The following is an 18,570-nucleotide window of genomic DNA, read 5'->3' as shown; positions in this document are numbered from 1 at the left end:
GCCATTCATTTTCCCTTGGGATCCAAGGTATGGTGGAGGCCAGGATCCAGACCTTTGTCTTATAAGTGGCCTCTCAGCCTTTCTCAGGAAAGCTCCAAAGCCACCAGGAGTCCAGAATCTTCTGGGTATGCTCACATCCTCTCCCTCCCTCCAGGTACCTGTCTATTTATCTGCATCAAAGCCCGTGCTCTCGGCAGACTAGGTGATTGCTTTTTGTGTAATAGGTCTTTGAAGAAAGGAGCAGCTGGGAGACTAATTCATACCTGTCAATGAATTCCAATTAATGGGAGATCTGGCCCTAAAACTTCCGGCTCCCAGCTCTCCTGGATTCTTCTCCCTACGTGTCTGCTATTCATTTATCTCCATGATCTGAGCATGTACAGCCCTCCCTCCCAGGAACCCTGTCCCTTCTCTGCTTTTCTTTCCCAACATGAGTCCACAAACAGGACTTCAAAAGCAGACCGTATTCTCTTGTTCAACACTCTGTTGCCTGTACCTTACTCTGCGCCTGGGCTTAGCAAGTGCTCATACATTCATTAAATGAATTCATGTTCACCAGCAAACGCCCATCAGGGTGGGACCACCTTACCAAGGCTTCTGTCATTTGCTCCCAGGAAGAAGGAAGACAGAGGCCAGTGGGGAGAACCTTCCCACCTCTACCCCAGCAGCTCTGTCTTCATTTTGTCTTTAGAAGACTTTTGCGCCACTGGGACTAAATAAGTAGATACTAACTATAAAGCCGAAACCTCAGTAGATCAAACTGACATGGGCAATGGTGGAGGCTTTGTGCTCTTCCCTTGGGCTGGGGGTGCCACTGCTTTTCCGAAGGCCTGCTTCCTTGTCAGGCATTGATTCCTCACCTCTGAGGCCCCCGGCACTCAGGATCCACTGATCAGGCCTTCTGTCTACACGTCAGGTACTAAACCTCTCTCTTTCCAGGTCCCAACTCATTGGCCTCAGACGTGTAGAGACCCAAGGCACCCCCTTCCCATCTCAGCAGGGGTGCTAGGAGCTGTTGAGGAAGATGAGTGACACTGTCAGTCAGCAGCCTCGGCCTCCTTCCCATCTCTGCAGCAGGACCAGTGAGGGGCTCCTACAGGAGCTGGGCATCTCGCTGTCTACGACACGCTCGAGATCACTCGGGAAGCATGTGACTAAGGCAGGACCGGGACCTGAGCCACCGGGCACTCAGACGGGTTCCCACAGAAGGAGGGAAATGTACGTAACAGGAGATTTTTCAGATCTTGGCCATTTTTGCCTCGTTCTACAAAAAACCAAAAACCAAAACAAACAAAAAACCCTAACCCTGTCAAGGTCCATCTCCTTAGTGGCAAGGGGAGGCAAGTCCCAAACAGTGGTGAGCACAGATGCCAGGGGCACCGAGAGGGGTGGCCCTTCTCTCAGGATGCCTGTCTGTTTTCCCAACCTGCGAGCTGCCTGCAAGCTGAGGCCTGAAAGGTGAGCAGGAGTCAGCAGGCGAGGAGGTGGAGGAGCAGCTTCTAAGACAGAGAAAGGACAGGACGCACGGAGCCCCGAGGAGCGAGGCAGTGGCTCCGTGCGGGGCACTGCAAGCCACCCCGTCTGGCTGGGGTGCTGGGGCTACAGGGAAGGGTGCAGGTAGAGCCCAGAGGTCCGTTCAAAAGAGGCTGCTTTGGACTTTATCCTGGGGGTGATGGGGAGCTATTGCAGGGTTTTAAGCAAAAGAGAGGTATCATTAAAAGTGGTTTTCGAAAGATCTTAACTCTGGGCCAAGATAAAAATCCAGCTTTGAAACTCCCAGGAGAGGCGTCCACCGTGTAGGTGACGGGGAGTCTTCAGCTGGATGGGCAGGTGTCATGCTTACCACTGGGCTGTGAACGGGAGCTGTCAGCACCACAAACACAAGGCCGGGGGAGCCTCACATGGTGATTAATCGAGCGGTTGATGTCTTTGACCCTGAGGGAAGCCTGATGCTGGGGAGAGAGGAGCTGTATTGCTTAATAATAACAACAGCACTTGCTACTCTTAATGGTGCTTGTAATACAATCACACTTACAATGTAATAATAATAATACAATTTGCCATAATGTCTTTCCTGCTCAGTTTCTGTATGCTTTCCAAACATGCATTACATCCCAAACACTCTTCTCAGCAGGGCCCAAATTCCTCAGTGCCAGGATCCCCTGAGGTAGCTGCAGATCCCAAGGGGGCTCAGTTTCCCCTTTGCAGAGCACCAAAGGCGTCGAGGGGCATGCCCCACCAGAGCCCTGCAGTGGGCCAGCAGAGGGAACCTGGGTCTCCCATCTATACTGTCAGGGGATGTTCCATTTCCTGCCTTAAGAGACCCCAGGGCCTTCCTCCTGCTTCCCTGGCTACATCTCGCCTTGTCTCTCCGTTCACCAGGTGATTGTGGGGAGGAGGAGGGAGCAAATGAAATAAACGAATTCACATGATTAGTGCATGGAGTAGGCAGGGTTCTAAGATGACTCCTGCCAGGATTCCATGGCCCCTGCCCCTGCCCCCCCCACCCCCACAATCCCTAGGAATGTGACTGATGAATTTGATTTTTTGATTAGGTTATGCTGTATGGCACAGTTGACTTTAAAAGAGGGAGATTATCCAGACACACTAGCTCTTTAAAAACAGTTTTCTAGGGCTTCCCTGGTGGCTCAGTGGTTGAGAATCCACCTGCCGATGCAGGGGACAAGGGTTCGTGCCCCGGTCCGGGAGGATCCCACATGCCGCGGAGCGGCTGGGCCCGTGAGCCGTGGCCGCTGAGCCTGCGTGTCCGGAGCCTGTGTCCCGCAACGGGAGAGGCCACAGAGGTGAGAGGCCCGCGTACCGCAAAAAAAAAACAAAAAACAAAAAACAAAAAAAAAAAACCCAGTTTTCTCCGGCTGCTTGCAGAAGAGGAAATCAAAGAGATTCAAAGTATGAGAAGGCCTGGACTAGAGGGAGCTTCTCTGTTGATGAAATGGAGACATCACAGAGGGCGTCATGGCCAGGAAAGGGATGAGATGGAGGGGATGGAGGGGTCACGGGCAAGGACCCGAGAGTGACCTCTGGATGCTGAGAGTGGTCCCTAGGCAAGAGCTCGGAAGAAAACAGAGATTCCAGTCCTGCAACCAACCACAAGGATATGAATTCTGCCAACAACAGGAACGAGCCCGGATGAGGTCCCTGAGTTCCTGATGGGAACGTGGCCGGCTGACACCACATTTCAGCCTGAGCAGAGAGCCCAGCCGTGCGGTGCAGACATCTGACCTACAGAGCTGTGAGCCAGTCGCGGGTGAGGTTTAAGCTGCTAGCTTTGTAGTAGTCAGTTTCACAGTAATAGATAACTCAAACAGCACAGAAAAGCAATAAAGATCGGTTTGTTAAGGGCAAGATGTGGGTAGGGAGGTGAAGGGAAAATTCTCCACCGGACCACTTGTTGATTGAATGACCTCGGACGAGGCTTTCAAACTTCTCTGGGCCTTACTTCCCTGCTTGGTGGAACTGGAGCCTTGTAGTGATATTTTGTGGATTTAATATCTTGAACATAAATTTCCTAGTATGGTGTCTGGTACATCACTGGAACTCAGGGGGCGATGATGATTACAATACCAGCTTGCGGAGATGGGTAGATTTTTATGATCAGATTATTGATTGTGGATTATTGGGAATTACTGAATCACTGGACAGAGGCGAGGCTGGGGCATCTCTCACTGAATTAATGAGACTATCTGTGACAGAGGTCAAGGCAGGTCTCCCCTCTCCCAAAGCTCTATTAGGCAGAAGGCGCGAGCAGTCAGACGGGGACATTTCCATTACGTTTCTAGAAATACTGAGTCAGCGTGGTCCCCAGAGTCTAGTTCTTATTTCAATTTGATTTATCTCACAGGTATACTCTGCTGCAGCCCGTCAGTAACACGCACACGGGCATGGATGTGGGAGAGAGAGACGGAGAGAGAGAGAGAGAGAGAGAGAGAGAGAGAGAGAGAGAGAGAGAGTGAGTGTGTGTGTGTGTGTGTCGGGGCAGAGGCAAGGAATGAGCTTCAATTCTATTAAATGGATGATACGCAAATATCTCCAAACTTGGTTCTGGGAGTCCCGTGGGACCTATATTCACCGTCACGCTGTTTGTCAAACATGAGCAAAGGCGCTGACAGGTAATTGGTTCCTCCAACGCCAGGGTTTCTTCACCTCCACCAGGGTTTCCACACCCCTACTGAGCACCCCTTCCGTTTCTACTGATTTTCCTGGCAATATCTGTTCTGCTCTCATACCCCTTGCCGCACGCCACTAGGAATCAAGTGTATCTGGAAACTCCTGCCTCACCTTCAATAGCCAGGCCTCACTGTGAGGCCCCGGTGCTGGGCTCCTGTTCCCCAATCCAAGCCCTGGCTGGGATTCTCTCTTTAGGAGAGCGGTACCCATCGCCTTGAGGGGAAGAATGGTTGACAGCTATCCAAGTGAGCCTGGAGTGACTCTGGCATTTATGACCAGCTACCACCACAAGAAAGGTGTCAACTTAGGTTCACTTGTGACTCCTATCTTCCTTCTTCACCTGCCTTACGCAGGACAGGGAAGTCGGCAATTGGCTGCCTGTGCGGAGTGATGGGAATGCTCTGAAGGTTTCTCCCCGCCTCAAAATAACCTTCTTCACTAAATCTACAGTCTCCCATAGGATCCACTTCCTTGGTAAAGGCTTCGATTAAAAAGCAAAGGTCTAAGGGCTTCCCTGGTGGCACAGTGGTTGAGAGTCCGCCTGCCGATGCAAGGGACGTGGGTTCGTGCCCCGGTCCGGGAAGATCCCACGTGCCGCGGAGCGGCTGGGTCTGTGAGCCATGGCCACTGAGACTGCGCGTCCGGAGCCTGTGCTCCACAATGGGAGAGGCCACAACAGTGAGAGGCCCGTATACCGAAAAAAAAAAAAGCAAAGGTCTAAGGCATTAAGCTGTGTGTTTAGAATATCTCCCTTCCCCCCACCCAACCTAGCTAACTATTAATTCTTAAGGCCACTGGGTGTGGCCTCGTCCAGCAAGCTTTATATGAGCTTGCCAGGCTCACAGATAATACTCTGTGCATATCTTCATCATTTTAACCCACTGATATACAATCATCTGTTTGGGTTTGTCTGCCCTCCTAGTCTGACCTCCTCAGAGAACAGACTTTTCATTGTTGCCCCTGACACACAGCCCAGTAAGTGCCCAATTAATGTTGACCAGTGAATGCGTGAAATTTGGAGAGGAGACCTCTCTCCGCCACTCCTGACTCACTGTGAGAGCTGAGCAAGTCACTTTCCCGCTTCAGTTATTTTCCCTCAACTGTAAAATGACGAGATTCAGTCAGATGCTCTCAAAGATCCCTCCACATTCAATGCTGTCATCAGCCATTCACATATTGGCACGAACTGGATTTTCAGTTTGAGGAGGCCCTTTGTTCATCAGGGCTCCGAGGAGGTGGCCTGGATGTGGGACATAGGACAGCTCCTTCTGGGCAAGAGGGTGTGAGAGGACCAGACACTCACGAGCCAGGGGTGCTGCCCACCGGGGTGGCGTGGGGGGGGGGGACTAGGACAGCAGAGGGCACTGGAGGGACAAGCCAACCAGACAAGGACACTAGAACCCATGAAGAGGAAAGCCACCTGCTTCATGTGCCAAGAGAATGCATCCAGTCATTTACTACAGATTCACCCAATCCATAAAGTTGACATTAGTTAAGAGTTGAAAGGTCTTTGGAGATCCTTTAGTTTATCCCCAGGGGAGAAAGGTCTTGTCCAAGGTCACACGTGGTCAGTTAGTGGGACAGCCAAGACTAGCCCTTGGACCTGCCAATGCCAGCTTCTAATGCTGAAAAGTCCAGCAACTTTGCAGGGCGGATGGAATGTCATCTGACAGGAACCTTCCTCTGCTGGCCCTGGCTTCCCTCTCTCCATTACACACCCCTGCTGCAGCCATGGCAGGCACCGAGCTCTTTCTTTCTCAGGCTCACAATGCTTACCTCTGTCCACACGTCACCCTCCCACGATCCTTTCTAACCTTCCCTCAATAAACCATTCAAAGGCAGCCATATCTGCAGACCTCTCTTCCAGTTCCCAAAAAAGCACTCAATGCTCCCTCCTTGGGCTTCCACACCTTGCCTTTATAGAGCTCTTCAAGCCACACCCTACTGCTGCTTGCATTCCCAGCACACAGTAGACACGTGATAAATGTCTGCTGAGTAAGTGGAGTGGACTTTAAGGTTTTTCATAGGTAAGTTGCTTAATCATGACTAGCTAATAGTTTTTAATCCCATAACTTGGGCCAAGGGACTCCCAACTGTCAGCCAGTTTCCCCAAATGCAAATTCAGAAAATAAGTTTCAGTCAGTGCTTCCTGAACCTTTCTCCAAGTCTCCCTGCCATTTCCCCTGAATACATCCCCCGCTACCAACAGCCTAGTTCAGACAACAGACACAGGAGGGCTGGCAGCCAGAGAGCACAATTCTGGAGTAAAAACTTCTCCTTGAGATGCTGTTGTACCCATGTATGCCCAGGAGACATCTGTCACTGACAGATCTGCCCCCTCTCCGGGTTTGCATTTGGTAGCAGGGGTACCTGGGAAGCTCAGACAGACACATGGGGAGCTTTCACTCCGTTACTCTTTTCCTAGTTGCACTAAAACCATATTCATTCACCAAAGTGTACTGTATTATGCAGAGTGGCTCTCTTAAAAGGCTCAATAAAGGTGAAATATGTAGATAGTCTTAATAATTTTACAATAAACTACACTTTAGAACCAATTGCTCTGGCACTGGAAAGTTGTCTGACTGATGGATTGTAGCTGTTGACTAGGGGTGTGTGTGTGTGGTGTGTGTGTGTGTGTGTGTGTGTGTGTGTGTGTGTGTGTGGTATGCTTTCAGTAAAAGACTGCAAGATATGAAAGAGGCTCACGCACCATGGGAACTGTAGTTCTAACTACAATTAGGCGAGAGACCAATTATGAAATGTTTCTGATAACTTTGGCGTTTTGGAGCTAGAGGCAGTAAACCAGGACACCAAGGTCTAAGCATGAACATACTCAATGGGGAAGTGGGAAAGAGGGGAGGAAAAGGAGTAGTGTTTACTAGCAGCCACTGAGGATGAGAAACCTTCCATGTTCCTCACAAAATGATGCTATAGGAATTACCATCCCCATTTGACAAAAGGGAAACCTGAGACTCCAGTAGGTCAACGTGCCCTGTGTGCATCTCATGTATGGCGGGACCCAGATTCAAACTCAAGTCCTCTCTGATCTGAGTCCCCAGCTGCCTCCTCTAAGCCATGTTTCCATCCTCTGTGTCAACACAGCCATGAGGCTCACCAAACCTCATGTGCCGAGTCATGGGGACAGCGGAGAGGACTAGATGATTTCATAATGACCTTGAAAACCTGAAGTAGAGGTTTTGTTTCAAAGAGCCTTGGGTTCTGGCTCCATGAGTCCAGTGCCAGGTGCTGGCTTGAAGAGGCCACTTGACCCAGGCTGACCCAGGCATGGTGTGGCCAGTAAAGAAAGTAGCCCCAGGTGACAGGCCACTCAGCACAATCAGCCAGACCGTGGTTGTACTCTTCCACCTCTTCCTACCTCTATGGTCAGTCTTGGTGCCAACCCTGGGCCTCAGGTTTCGACGCCTCCCTCACTCATCAGAACCCCCTGAAACCCTGTGTCTAGATCCTGAATGAAACCACCCTTCCCAGTCTTGCACATACTTAACTTCAAATCTGTCCAGCCCAGAATGGGGGAAGGGCATTCCAGACCGAGTAGTTACCACGTGGGCTATGAAAATACCAAGGCATCCTCGGGAAACGGGGGGGCTGGGCCCAGCTCCTCCTGGCCAAGCTGTGGAACTTTACGCTCATGGGCTTAGTTGGGATGAGCTAATGCCTACTGGATGAAGGAGATGAGTCATCTCACCTGGCCAGCCCTCCTAGTCTAAGAACTCTATCATGTCATGAACTTCTCCCTTCACTGACTCAATAAATATCTATCGAGCATCTACTATGTGCCAGTAGGTGACTGGGGTACAGTGATGGAGTGATGGACAAGTGATGGTCTTGCCTCTATGAAGTTCAAAGTCTGGTGGAGAGGTCAGATAAAGAAGGAGGAATTCCCACGAGATGGAGGCTACAAAATACAGAAGACAAGGCACTGTGAGCGTGTGTAACAGCAGACTCAGCGGTGTGTGACACCCAGCGGGTGTCAGGGGAAAGTTCCTTGAGGAAGTGACATTTAAGGAAGACCTAAAAGATGAATAGGGTTGAGCCGTCAGAGAGAGGAGTAGGAGAGCAGGGCGGTGAGCATTCACATCCTCTGGAATCATTTGTTTCTTCCCTCCCTGTCTGCCCCAGCTCCCCTTTCTGTAATAACCTTGGCAACTTCAGTTACTTATGGCTCATCTCTCTGATTAACCTCTAGAAAAATAAACACAGGCTCAGTCTGCTTGACAATAACGTGGACCCAGAGGAGAAAAATTGGCTGCATATATCCATTCTGCCCAAACAAGATAGAGACTAGGGCATGGAGGGGTCATTTCTGCAAGACTCAGCAGGACCTGGCTACTCCTTGGGAATCCACGGAGCTGTTAGTTTCTTCCAGGGCCCCGTGGGCTCTCGATCCCATGGATCATCCTCCCCTCTCTCCAGGAAACATTCCCAACCGCAGGGTGCTATGAATTGTAACGCCCTCAACCATGTGTAGGATGACATAAGTCCAGGGCTGGAAAGACCCTCAGAGATCACCTAATACAACATCATGATTTTCAGATGAAGAAGCTGAAGCCCAGCAAGGAGAAATGGCATGTCTAGATAAATGCAGTAGAGTGAGGTGGCTAAGAGCTAACTGCCTGGGTTTGCGATCTGGCTCTACTACCTTGTACAGAGTATCAAAACTTTATGAGCCTCACCTTTCTCATCTCTAAAATGGGGATAAAATAGTGCTCTGCTAGAGTTGTTGTGTGAGGTTTAAACGAGGAAATAACTGAGAAGCACTTATTACAGAGCCTTGCAATGTAGAAGGTAGTCAATAAATACCAACTATCACTATTACTATGTCACCCAGCTATTTAGTAGCAGGGCCATAACTAGAAGCCACAGCTGCTTCACTGCCCATCCTCTGTAGGAGGAGGCCTCCTGCTGATGTAACCCTTCCTCTGGCAAATGTAACCCTACAGGTGCTGGTGTAACCCTTCTCCATGCAGGTGTAACCCCACAGGTGCTGGTGTCACCCTGCCCCGTGCCTTCTGACACCCAGCCAGCACTTGGCCCCTTCTCTCTAGATTCCCTAAGGGAAAAACTCTGAGATGCTGGTGCCTCTATACACACAGCACGAATGGCCCCCTGCCCTCCAGCATGCTGGTGGTGGCATCAAGAGCATGGCACTCTAGCCTTACCTGTGGCGGGAAAATGAAACAGTGGTCACCACATCCAGCCACCCATGCTGCCTGCAATGCCGGTGGCAGCCCAGGTGGCCCACCGACCATACAGACCCCTGCTTCCGGTGCCCATTTCCTACCTTTCCTTGACATTTCATGATTCTAGCCCTGACCCTGAATCTCCACACTTCTCCCTGCCAAAGCAGCAGCTCCCTCCTTTGGCACAGGGCTCATCTGTGCTCACTGACAATAGATTAGGGTGATTTTCTTTTCTTTATTAGGCAGTGATTACAAATCTCCCTGGGTTCATTAGTAGCTAGATAATCCTCCGATTTATTAGCTCAAATTGCACTTCCTCCACCTCTTCTCTTCAGATGGCATCTCTGCTGTCTCAGCAGCCGACTGGGCTTTGCCCAAAGGCCCTTAATTCTTCACGTCCTTTATCCAAACTACCATCAGTCTTGCGGAACAATGGTTCCTGCAGCCAAACCTGGAGGCTGACTGGAGGACAGAGACTTCTTCCAGACTAAAGAGCGGAATGAGTACAGAGAATCTATACCTGTCCAGTGCAGTCCCCACCTGGAAGCACCAGACAGGACCCTCAGGCCAGCAGCCGACCGGGGCAAGGGCATTCGAGGTGCAGACCCTTTTAGTTATAAGGGAGCTGACGCCTTTATAACAAAGTGCTGATCTCCATGGATACGGTCAGTTAGCCTCTAAACAGACAGGCCAGGGCTTGGGATGCTAATTGCTTTTCCAACATACGCAAAAGAGACGTATGATGATCATGAATCATTTAATCATGTGGCAGATATGGGAAGCCGATCAGCACACTCATTTCCTCTTCTCCTGGACACACGGTACACGATGTTTCCCCATCTCACTTTCGGGAGGTGTGGGTATGTGACTAAATTCAAGCCAGTGGGATTGAGAGGAGAAATACTATGTGCCACTTCCAGGCCTGGCCCCCAAAGCCCTCCTGTGTCTGATCCTTTATGTTTTTCCCCATTCCTGGCCTCTCAGAGGACACATTAGAATCTAGAAGAAGCCTGGGCCCCCAGATGACCTTCTGGAAGGCTGCCTGATGATGAGGAACACACTTGGAGGACTTCAGTTGAGTGAGAAATATACATCTACTGTGTGAAGCCATGGGATTGGGGTTTATCTGTTAAAGCAGTTGGCATTGCCTACTGGATACAAAGTGTTAGCCATTGCTCTTTTTTAATTTTACCAAAACTTCTTGAGATGGATATTATTATTCACATTTTACATATGAGGAAACTGAGGCCCTCAAGAGCATCAGGGCGCACAGCTAGGAAGCTCCCGAACTGGGGATTTTCACCTGGTCTGATGGACTCAAGGACTGGTTTTTACACACCAGCTTCTTTCTCCCATTATAAAGCTTCTTCTTTTTTTTTTTTTTTTGTGTTACGTGGGCCTCTCACTGCTGTGGCCTCTCCCATTGCGGAGCGCAGGCTCCGGACGCGCAGGCTCAGCGGCCACGGCTCACGGACCCAGCCGCTCCGCAGCACGCGGGATCTTCCCGCACCGGGGCACGAACCCGCGTCCCCCGCATCGGCAGGCAGACTCCCAACCACTGCGCCACCAGGGAAGCCCCATTATAAAGCTTCTTAATCAGGACTCTCAACTTCTGCCATGTGGTCTTTCTTCTTTCAGTTGGAAAGCTCCAAATAGAAATAAGAAACACATCCGAACACTTCATATCATTAAGACGGCTATTATCATAAAAACAAAAAATAACAGGTTTTGGTAGGATGTGGAGGAACTCAAACCCTCATTCATGACTGGTGGGAATAAAAATGGTACGGCTAGAAAGGAGTTTGGCTCTTCCTAAAAAATTAAACGTAGAATTCCCATACGATCCAGGAATTTCACTACTAGATACATACCCAAGAGGATTGAAAGCAGGACTCGATCGGGTATTTGTTCACCTATGTTCATTGCAGCACTATTCATAGTAGCGAAAAGGGAGAAGCAACATAAGTGTCCACATGATGGATGAAGAGATAAATAAAGTGTGGTATATACATAAAATGGATTATTATTCAGCCTTAAAAAGGAAGGAAATTCTGACACACAGAGACCCCTGAAGATATTATGCTAGGTGAAGTAAGGCAGGCACCAGAGGACACATATTATAATTTCACTTATATGAAGCACTTAGAATAGGCAAATTCATAGAGACAGAAAGCAGAATGGTGGCTGCCAGGGACTGGGAGGAGGAGGGAATGGGGAGTTATTGTTTAACGGGTATAAAGTTTCAGTTTGGGAGGATGAAAAATGCTCTAGAGATGGATGGTGGTGACGGTTGCACAACAATGTGAGTACACTTATTGCTACTGAATGGTACACTTTTTAAAATGGTAAATTTTATGTATATTTACCATTATAAAAAAAAGAGTTAAAAAAAGAATGAAGTTCTGATACTTGCTATAACATGGATGAAACTAGAAAACACACTGAGTGAAATAAGCCAGATGCAAAAAGGACAAATACTACGTGATTCCACTATTATGAAATATCTAGGATAGGCAAATTCATAGAGTCAGAAAACAGATTAGGAGTTATCAGGCCTGGGGGGAGTGGGAATGGGGAATCATTGCTCAATACTTAAAGAGCTGGGGCTTCCCTGGTGGCGCAGTGGTTGAGAGTCCGCCTGCCGATGCAGGGGACACGGGTTCGTGCCCCAGTCCGGGAAGATCCCACGTGCCGCGGAGAGGCTGGGCCCGTGAGCCACAACGACTGAGCCTGCGCTCTAGAGCCCGTGAGTCACAACTACTGAGCCTGCGCGTCTGGAGCCTGTGCTCTGCAACGGGAGAGGCCGTGACAGTGAGAGGCCCGCCCACCGCGATGAAGAGTGGCCCCCGCTCGCCGCAACTGAGAAAGCCCTCGCACAGAAACGAAGACCCAACACAGCCAAAAACAAGTAAATAAATTAATTAATTAAAAAAATAAATACCCTTCCTTATTTAAAAAAAAAATAGTTAAAGAGCTTCTGTTTGGGGTAATGAAAAAGTTTTAGAAATAGGTAGTGATGATGGTGGCACAACATTGTAAATGTAATTAATGCCACTTAATTGTAAACTTAAAAATGGTTAAAATGGCAAATCTTATGTTACATATATTTTACCACAATAAAAACGTTCAAAAAACAAAGAAAGCAACAAATCTGGATAAAGGCAGGAACCAATTGTCGAGATCACTCATGCATCTGTGTCCTTTGTGTCTCTGCAGAATAATTTTCTTGTTCGCCTTGCTTTGTCCCTTATTTGGTCCTTCTTACTTTGGCCTGGACTCTTGACCCCTTACCTTGGCCAACCACCAGGACCTGCCTCCTTCTCGTTCCTCTCCAGATCCCTGGCCAGGTACACATCCTGGTTCTCAATTTACCATGAAAGTTCTCATGATTTGGACCCAGGAGCTGACCCTCTGGTTGGGTTCCCACCTTAGCCAGGTGCCTTCAGGTGACCCTTTCCTACCTGTTGATCAGAGGTTTGATCCCCTGATGGGACGGACCCCCTGACCCATCAGAACCAGAAGCAGGGACAAGAAGCTGTTTCACGGATCAAACCTCTGACACTAGTACAAACTACCCCAGATTCTATTTCAAAATAGATATATAAATAAAAGACCTGGATATTTGTTTGCTGTTTGCTATGACAGTCTGCCCTCAACAGCTACCAACTTCCTGTCTGTGACTTCTTCCTTTGTTCTGCAGCGAGTCTGTCCCTGTTTCTGGGTCTCTGCCCTCTTGCTGAAGTGTCTCTCACATTTGTCACACACCTCACTGAGCCTGGGCTCCCACTGGATCCCCAGACCCGGCTGTTCCCTGGACCTGTGGAGTTCCTCCCCGGCTCTTCCCGTCATAGCTGCAGGATGCTCCCAGCCAGCCTCGGTTCTCCTGGCCCAACCTCTCCTTGCATCAGTCACCCCTGTCACTCAAAGCTCAAGGCTGGCACACTTACGCTCCCTGCTGGCCAGACCCCAATAGAAAGAAACTGTGCTTTCTATAAGGTCAAAATGAATTGATGGTATACAAGTTTGATTCATGATGGCTATTTCTGTCCCAACTCTTGTGATGGCTAATCAACTGATGGAGTCCAGAGCAGTCAAACAAATCCATTGATTACAGATGCCCTAAATCAATCTTAACACCTGGTGGGACAGAGGTATGAAGACCTGACCAATTACTCAGTAATTACTGATACCAGCAAGCCCTACAATGGTTATGCACAATAATTGAACTACCTAGTTCTAGTCATTCTCTGGAAATCAATAAAATGGCATTTTAGGAGTCACTTTTATAGGCCATTAGAGGTTGGGCAGCAAAATAAATATCTCCTGCTCTTTTCAGTACGTAGGAAGCACAAATAGGACTTTTTAAAATAATACCTTCCCTTTACTAAACTTGCACTGTGAGTCAGTTTCTGTGTGGGTATTATCTACTGAGGCAGGTGTTATTAGTGTCCAGCAGCTGATGAGGTCTCTGAGGCTCAGAGAGATTAAGTAACTTGCACAGGATCACACAGCTGATAGCTAGTCAAACTGGAATTCTTAGTCATGTCTACGAATGCCAAAGCCCACACCTTTGTGCTAACTCTCAAAAAGCTAATCTGAGTGCCCGCTGCATCCCTGTGGCAGAATTTAGAGAGATGGGACATGATGGGGATCCTTGAGGAATTCAGAGAAGAAGTAAATAAAAATTAAAGTCTAGGTGGCATCTGTATTTGGGGAAAGGGACTGGAGAGAAGCACAAGAGGCTCACTTATGAACCTCTGCATAAAGCCCTTAATGCTCTGGCCCAAGACTCCAACAGCAACTGGGCAGAAAGAATGGACTTAAAAATAGTTTTTTTATTCCTCATAGAGGTCTGTCCCTTCCAGAGAGCCAAGGCACTAATGAGAAGCATCCTGCATATTCTCTCACTGACTGATTTTTGCAAAAGCTTTGCTTCTATTTTCTTGGCTATTACTCAGCCATCATCATTCATGCAGTTACTTTTCTGATTTCCTCTTGCAAACTTACAAACCGTGTGAATCCTGTTAATTCCAAGTTGAAAGAACTCTCTGACTGAGGCACGCTCCCAAAGCTCATCTCGTTCTGTGCCCACGCAAGAAGGACAAAAGCTCTTTGAAAGCTGAAAGTATCGGAGTGTTGCAAAAAAAAATACAGTGCCTTAGCATACGGTATTTGTTTTTCTCTTTCTGACTTACTTCACTCTGTATGACAGGCTCTAGGTCCATCCACCTCACTACAAATAACTCAGTTTTGTTTCTTTGGATGGCTGAGTAAGATTGCATTGTATATATGTGCCACATCTTTATCCATTCATCTGTCGATGGACATTTAGGTTGCTTCCATGTCCTGGCTATTGTAAATAGTGCTACAGTGAACATTGTGATACATGTATCTTTTTGAATTATGGTTTTCTCAGGGTATATGCCCAGTAGAGGGATTGCTGGGTCATATGGTAGTTCTATTTTTAGTTTTTTAAGGAACCTCCATACTGTTCTCCATAGTGGCTGTATCAATTTACATTCCCACCAGCAGTGCAAGAGGGTTCCCTTTTCTCCACACCCTCTCCAGCATTTATTATTTGTAGATTTTTTTATCATGGCCATTCTGACCAGTGTGAGGTGATACCTCATTGTAGTTTTGATTTGCATTTCTCTAATAATTAGTGATGTTGAGCATCTTTTCATGTGCCTCTTGGCCATCTGTAATGGGATCTAAAAAAAAAAATGGTACTGATGAACCTAGTTGCAGAGCAGGAATAAAGACATAGACATAGAGAATGGACTTGAGGACACGGGGTGGGAGGGGGAAGCTGGGGCGAAGTGAGAGTAGCATCGACATATATACGCTACCAAATGTAAAATAGATAGCTAGTGGGAAGCAGCAGCATAGCACAGGGAGATCAGCTCGTGCTTTGTGACCACCTAGAGGGGTGGGATAGGGAGGGTGGGAGGGAGACACAAGACTGAGGGGATATGGGGATATATGTATGCAAATGGCTGATTCACTTTGTTGTACAACCAAAACTAACACAGTATTGTGAAGCAATTATACTCCAATAAAGATCTATTAAGAAAAATACAGGGCTTCCCTGGTGGCGCAGTGGTTGGGAGTCCACCTGCTGATGCAGGGGACACGGGTTCGTGCCCCGGTCCGGGAAGATCCCACGTGCCGCGGAGCGGCTGGGCCCATGGACCGTGGCCACTGGGCCTGTGCGTCCGGAGCCTGTGCTCTTGGCAATTTAGAATGCCGTTTTCTTTATCCTCACAACAACCCCATAAGATTTTATTATCCCCACTTTACTAAGGAGAAAGCTGGGGCTCAGAGAGTCAACGTGACTCCCCCAAAGTCACACAGTGAGTATAAAGCAGAGTGGGGTCCTGACCCAGGTCTCCTGACTTCACAGGCCAGTGCTTTCTCCACGAGATTCATCATCACAATCACTATTACCGCGTTTGAGAAGAAGGAGTGGTGGGTTGCAGCGTGGGTGACACTTTCTTAAGCATCTCCAGGCCAAGCAACCGTGCATTATTCTTATTACCGTGCTGGGAACTTATCTTCCAAAAGACTAGCCTCCTTTGATCTGCAAAGACACCCCCTTGAGTCCCTGCTGCCCCGCTCCTTCTTCCTCTGCTGTCCTGCCTAACTGACATGGGGGGTGTCCCTGGCAGGTGGGCACAAGGCAGGTGGCCCTTGGCTTGCCTTTTCCCCCTCCTCCCCTCTACTTCCCAGTCTCCCCAAAGGGAACACAATTGGAGTTTCATCTCTCTCTATTCTTCTGCTAACTTGCTGGGCTTCCCCAGATGCCTCCTGACATTAGGCAAATGCTTTTGCATTGCTCTGGGAATAGTCTAATCCTTTTCTACCCTTTTCCATGTTAATGCTGTGATTTATGGCTGCAGCATTAGATAGGAAAAAAATAAATAAATAAGCAAACAGAGAAGTTCCTTGCGCTTTACATTTTGAGGGGCAGTGACTGGGAGGGGGTGTGAGGGGGACTTCTGGGGCGCTAGCAAGGGGCTATTTCTGGATCAGGGTGCTGCTGACACAGGTGTGCTCACCTGGAGAACGTTCATTCAGTTGTGCACATATGATTTGTGTGGCCTTCTCTATGTATGCTAGACCTCAGTGGAAAAATTCCAACAATGGAACAGGCAGGTTTGGGGTGGGGCAAGTCTGCCATGGAGGGAGTCCCCACACCAGAAAAGCAGCTATACTGGATTCTTCGAGGGGCCTTTCAACCCTGAAAGCAAAGGCCTGTAGGATGCTGCAGGGGGAACAATTCCACAGCAGCCCAAAGGAAGGGCTGTTCATGACACTACAGCTGGAAAAGAACAGGGACCACAGAATCCCAGCTCGTCTCTTTGATCAGGCATCTCCTCAACCTCGCAGGACATTTCAGGAGACCTGAAATCCCGGAAGGGACACTGCACAATCACCTAGGTTACGCTACCACCTGTGTTGGCCAAGAAAGGCTTAACTTCTAGGTAACCTTTTCCATTTTAAGATTCAAGGGTCATAACGGGGAGGTGGAATTCTGCTCCCTAAGCACGTCAAGGATCTTGCATCGATACCTGCCTTACGTCTTTTAAGTAGGTTACTTTCATGAATGGCTACAAATAGACAAAGGAATAATAATTAACTGGCACACCCATTCCTGGAGCAGTCCATATGTGTGAAGTCACTCAAATCTCCAGGTATGTGAATATGCTGTTCCTCATCCCCGAACGTTCTTCCCTTCTTTGTTTGTCTAGGAAAAAGCCTACCTGTCTTTCAGGGTGTAGCTTAAAGGCCCCTTCTTCTGTGAAGCATTTCCTGCCTGCTCCAGGTAGAGCAAGTGACCCCTGCTCTAGGGTCTAAAGCATTTTGTGCACACGTCTCATAGAATTTGCCACTATGCAATAGGACAGGTACCTTGCAATAGGTTTTTCCTGGGCCGGCTTGGTTTCTTATTCCCATTTTAATCCCGAGTGCCTGGCCCGGCTCCTGTTACATCAAAGCACGTCTGGATGCAGGGGCTACTTAAATGATCTGGATATCTCGTGCATTTATAAAATAAGTAAGGGCATAAAATAATTAAACCTCTTCTCTGAATGACTGTTTATGACAGCTCTATCTGTAATAGCCAAAAACTGGAAACTATGTCTCTCCATAGGTGGATAGTTAAGGAAACTGGTACATCCACACCAAGAAATATGACTCGGCAATAATAAAGGGCAAACTATTGATTTATGCAACACCTTTGATGGATCTTGAGGGCAGTACTCTGAGTGAAAAAAGTTAACCTCCAAGGTCATTTACTCATGATTCCATTTATATAAAATTAGAAAATTTAGAAATAGAGAACAGATTAGCAGTTGCTAGAGGTTAGAGATGCTGGGAAGAAGGGAAGTGGGTGTGACTATAAAATGGTAGCTTGAGGGAGATCTTTGTGGTAATGAAATAGTTTTGTACCCTGATTGCAGTAGGAGTTACACACATCTACACAAGTCTTAATAGCTTTGATATTTTGATATCCTGGTTTTGATATTTACTGTAATAATTTAAGATGTAACCATTAGAGAAAAATGGGTTAAAGGTACACGGTACCTCTCGGTATTATCTTTGCAGCTTCCTGTGAATCTATAATAATCTCAAAACAAAAAGTTATAATTTTTTTAAACCTGTTCTCTGAGGTTCTTTCTACTCTCTAACTGCGTGTGTCTATATTTCACAACAACCTTTCACATCTCCTAACATTTTACAATTTCAAAACACTTACACGCAGATTAAATTACATCATTTCCAAATGACGGCAACTCCATAACGTAGCTGTCCTCATGCCCATTTTACAGATAAGGAAACCAAGGCTCAGTGCTTGTTGAAGGGTACACAGTTGGTACATGGCAAAAACAGTGCTCCAACCTGACTCAATAAAATTTCTACAGAACTGTCTTCTCAGCTGTAAAATAAGGGGATTTGGCAAAAATGGCCTCTGGAGGTGTATCCAGTTATAACACCTTTGTACATAGGACACGCATACCTTTTGTGCTCTAGCTTTCCTACCTCTGAGCCAGCCAGCATAAGGGTCTGGCAGTGTAGAGACTGGACTGCAGGCCAGTAACTGGACCTATAGAGGAGAGCATCCATCAGAGGGCTCAGTGCTATGTTGCTGGTGGCATCTGAATGGAGGCATTAGATTCCC

The 18,570-nt window shown here is 47.9% G+C and overlaps 1 protein-coding gene across 10 annotated transcripts in view; it reads right to left on the bottom strand.

Annotated features, from left to right (window-relative positions):
- GRIK4 (glutamate ionotropic receptor kainate type subunit 4) overlaps positions 1 to 18,570 on the bottom strand; it is a 421,209-nt gene that overhangs the window by 121,128 nt on the left and 281,511 nt on the right. The window lies entirely within an intron of this gene.

The sequence above is a fragment of the Kogia breviceps genome, chromosome 7, assembly GCF_026419965.1.
Source record: "Kogia breviceps isolate mKogBre1 chromosome 7, mKogBre1 haplotype 1, whole genome shotgun sequence".
NCBI lineage: Eukaryota > Metazoa > Chordata > Mammalia > Artiodactyla > Physeteridae > Kogia > Kogia breviceps.
This window is presented reverse-complemented; position numbering and strand designations above follow the sequence as displayed.